This window comes from Odocoileus virginianus, unplaced genomic scaffold, assembly GCF_023699985.2.
Source record: "Odocoileus virginianus isolate 20LAN1187 ecotype Illinois unplaced genomic scaffold, Ovbor_1.2 Unplaced_Scaffold_11, whole genome shotgun sequence".
Taxonomy (NCBI): Eukaryota; Metazoa; Chordata; class Mammalia; order Artiodactyla; family Cervidae; genus Odocoileus; species Odocoileus virginianus.
In genome coordinates this window covers 2,428,908-2,433,412 of record NW_027224273.1, presented here as the reverse complement: position 1 = coordinate 2,433,412, position 4,505 = coordinate 2,428,908, and the positions used below count along the sequence as shown (strand labels likewise).

Below are 4,505 nucleotides of genomic sequence, written 5' to 3'. Positions count from 1 at the left end.
ATGCAAAAAGTTGACTCATTGGAAAAGACCCTGATGCTGGGAGGGATTGGGGGCAGGAGGAGAAGGGGACAACAGAGGATGAGATGGCTGAATGGCATCATTGACTCGATGGACATGTGTTTGGATAAACTCCGGGAGTTTATGATGGGCAGGGAGGCCTGGCGTGCTGCGGTTCATGGGTCACAAAGAGTCAGGCACGACTGAGCAAATGAACTGAACTGAACTGAATTCTGCCTATTCCCCTAAATGCCCCACTGGCACATTTATACTGTCCATAAGAGAATGAGAACATTCTCTCCTTTCCATCTGTCCAATTATACTTAAACTCTGACAGAATTAGCAGTTGGCATCTTCTGCTCTTTGCCATCTTGAGTCAGACTTTGTTGCACCATAACTTTATTACGGCCCGTTTGACTTCTGCATTCCTCAGAGTGTAAATCAGAGGGTTGAGTAAAGGTGTCAAAATAGTGTAAAATGCAGCCACCATCTTGTCCACTGGAAATACAGTTAGAGGGCGAGCACATATGTATATACATGGTACAAAGAATAAGACAATAATGTGGGAGGCGCACGTGGAAAGGGCTTTCCTTCTTCCTTCTGTGCTACAGTTATGCAGAGAACGTGAGATGAAAACATAGGAGACAAGCAGCAACTGGAAACTCACCATGCAACGGCCCCACTGTTAAACACTATGAGTAGGTTGGTGACATAAGTATCCCCACAGGCAAGTTTCAACAACGGTTGCATATCACAGAAATAGTGATCAATAACCTTGCGGCCATAGAAGGGTACTTTCAAAGCCAAGAGAATCTGTGCTGAAGCATGGATACAAGACCCCATCCAGGGCAATCTCACCAATATGCCACAGACACGCTGGCTCATGATGGTTGTGTACCGCAGGGGCCTGCAAATGGCCACATAGTGATCAAAGGACATGAGGACAAGTACCAAGATCTCCATGCACCCAAAGAAGTGAAATGCAAAGAACTGGGTCATGCACTTATTGAAGAAGATAGCTTTCTTCTCAGACACAGAATCTACAATCAACCTAGCGGCAGTGGTTGTTGAAAAACAGGCATCAGCAAAGGATATGTAGAAAAGGAAGAAGTACATGAGGCTCTGAAGTGTCTGGTTGTATTGTATGGTCATCACAATTAGGAAGTTTGTCAACAGAGTCTCAGGGTATAGAAATAGGAAGATAACAGATACTACTTTATCCTTTAGTAGAGTCTGTGTTAACCCAAGAAGAATGAACTCATTCACACTGCTCCATGGTTCACCTCCATGGCTATGGTGAATATAGAACAGGCACAGCTGAGAAGTGGTTCATCTGCAAAAAAAAAAAAAAAAAGTTGGAGAAATGGTGACTTAGCAATTGCAGTGTATTTGGATGCAGAATTGCAATTTTTAGAGTTCTAATTTCATCAAACATATAATTTAGTGTTTCTCAAAGTTTTCATAGACTATACTCACTCAGGGATTTTTTTTTTTAATGTTAACATGCTTTAAACATTGGCATTGACTCAAGTCTTCTAATGGGTTGCCAATTTTTTTTTTTTTTTTTGAGGGGGGGAAATCTCTCAAGTGATTGTGCACTCTGCCATGGTCTGGAAACTAGTGAATTTGCTTTATAATCTTGATCAGATCATTTTAATGTCTTGATGCTCTTTCTTTATATGACAGAGAATCTAACAGATACATTATTATTAAGCATATGCATATGTATATGATACATATATATGCATATAGTGTGTATGCACATCAGTTACTGATAATAATATCCTTATATAATTTAGAAATGATATATTTGGAGATTCTCTCCTAAGTGAATACGTTTCTTGATTTGAACAACAGTTTGTAGCCATTATTCCTGATCCCTTCAGGATCTTTGTTCAGTTATACTTAAGAAAAAAGCTTATTTTTCCATCTTTAGGTTCATTGCAGCTGTAACTTTACCTTCATTGCCAGTTAGGGCCCATGAGATATTTGAGCAAATCATTGAGGCTAGCAATATTTTGGAAAGTTGCTATATATTTGATATAAACCATTACATATGTTAGATGAACACTAGTAAATTTCACATTCTGTGAACTCAACCTGTTATTTCACTTTCTATATTTATGTAACCTGTGTACTATACTCCTTCATATCTGATTCTCCTACCACTGTCATCTAGAAGATTGCATTCTTTCAATTTTTATCTCTTTAAAATGTAAGTTTAAAAATGTATTTCAGAAATTCAACATAAAAATATATCTCCTTGCTCTCCTTTACTTTTTCCTTATATACATATATCTATATAATTTCAATCATCTTATTATATTTTCTGATTTTCCTGTTTTAAATTTAAAAACCTTTTCTATGTTAGCTAAAGTGTATTTGTAGTGCAATTATCTACTTAGCAGTTATAAATAAACATGATGTTAGTCACTCAGTCATGCTTGACTCTTTGTGACACCACAGACTCCACCAGGCTCCTCTGTCCATAGCATTCTCCAGGCAAGAGTACTGGAGTGCATTGCCATTCCTTCCTCCAGGGGATCTTCCCAACCCAGATATCAAATCCAGGTCTCCTTCATTGCAGACAGATTCTTTACCTGCTGAGCCACTAAGGGAGCCCAAAATTAACATATCAAAATCTTAAAATATAAATTCTACCATTTATTCTTTAAATTTCATCTTAACTAAAGTATTTTTAATAAACTCTTCTCATATAGCTTGTGCTTATTTTGATATTTTAATCAAATATATGTCAAGGAGATTGCTAATATAAATATCACTATTTTAAATCACATGGACTAGCCCATCAGGCACCTCTGTCCATGGGATTTTCCAGGCAAGAATACAGGAGTGGTTGGCCATTTCCTTCTCCAGGGGATCTTTCTGACCCAGGAATCAAGCCCACACCTCCTGCATTGCAAGCATATTCTACCACTGAGCCACCAGGGAAGCCCATAATTATTGACACTATTCTCAAATAATCTTTCAATTTGGTTGCTTCAATATTTATTATTGTATGGGTATATTTGCATAATAAAATTTCCAAAGCTTGAAATGTATTACAGGATGAGAAAAGTGACCTTCAAAAATTCATACTTAACCAATCCCATGGTGGTGTTAGTCACTAGTCCTGCCAGACTCTTTGTGACCCCATGAACCCCACCAGGCTCCTCTGTCCATGGGATTCTCCATGCAAGTGGGCTGCCATTCCCTTCTCCAGGATATATTTCTGACCCAGGGATCAAACCCAGGTCTCCTGCTTTGCAGGCAGATTCTTTACCATCTGAGACACCAGGGGAGCCCATAAACCAGAAGTAAAAGTTAGTTCCTTACACACTCTGCTGGGTTTTCAAATATATGTCTATATATAGATATTATCTATATTTGTATGTATATACACACACACATATATGTGAAATATTTTATATACAAATTAGATCATTTTCCATTGTTTATAAAACTATAACAATATGACACAAATTATAAATAAAAATTTAACTTGAGGCACTATTATATTTGCTTAGTTAACATAATTAACATTATGAAATATATATTTTGATTAGCAATACAGTATAACATTTTTGTATATTTTAATTTCTTCTATTTCATTTGTTTTGAATTTTGTATGCTTTGTCTAATTTTTGATATCTTTAAGTTTTGAGCTCTTTTTTTTTTTCAACATTATGCAATAAACTCTATCAATTTTACACTCCTGTTTCCAATTTAGTCAATTGTGCCATTAAAAATTTAATGTCAAATGAAACAAATTGTAACATGAATTTTGATGTACACTTCCTCTTTCTGATTATTCATCAGTTCTCTAGTGATTCAATAACACCATCAACTCAGTCATCAAATGTGTACTGAGAACCTGCTCACATCTGAAGTCAACTTACACAGCATGAAAAGATGTCCTCAACCTCCTCACAATGACATTGGAGGGATACCATTTCTTTATGTAAGATTCTTAATCATTGAAAAACTACACACAACTCTGCATAAAACCAAGTGAATTTTAACTCCATATCAGAAAGATCCTAGAAAATAAGATGAGTGGTCAGTAAAGTTTTAAACATGGGAAATAAGTGAAATTATGGCTTTAATTGAATTAAACTAAAATTCCCAACAAGGTTCTCTGAAAATTAAATATTCAAAAAGTTTATAAAGGGTTTCCCTAAGTAAGATAAATATATTAATATCAGTAAGTCAAACTATTTAACTCTAGTAAAGTTACACATCTAAATACAATTAGGTTTTCCTTGCAGTTGAGCTAAAATAACACTCACCTAGAGCCAGACATACTGGAATGTGAAGTCAAGTGGACCTTAGGAAGCATCACTGTAAACAAAGCTAGTGGAGGTGATGGAATTCCAGTTGAGCTATTTCAAATCTTAAAAGATGATGCTGTGAAAGTGCTGAATGCAGTATGCCAGCAATTGGGAAAACTCAGCAGTGGCCACAGGACTGGAAAAGGTCAGTTTTCATTCCAGTCCCTAAGAAAGGCA

The 4,505-nt window shown here is 36.3% G+C and overlaps 1 pseudogene; it reads right to left on the bottom strand.

Annotated features, from left to right (window-relative positions):
• Window positions 1-373: 373 nt before the first annotated feature.
• On the bottom strand, window positions 374-4,300 carry LOC110123722 (olfactory receptor 4C11-like; annotated as a pseudogene).
• Between the last annotated feature and the right edge of the window lie 205 nt (window positions 4,301-4,505).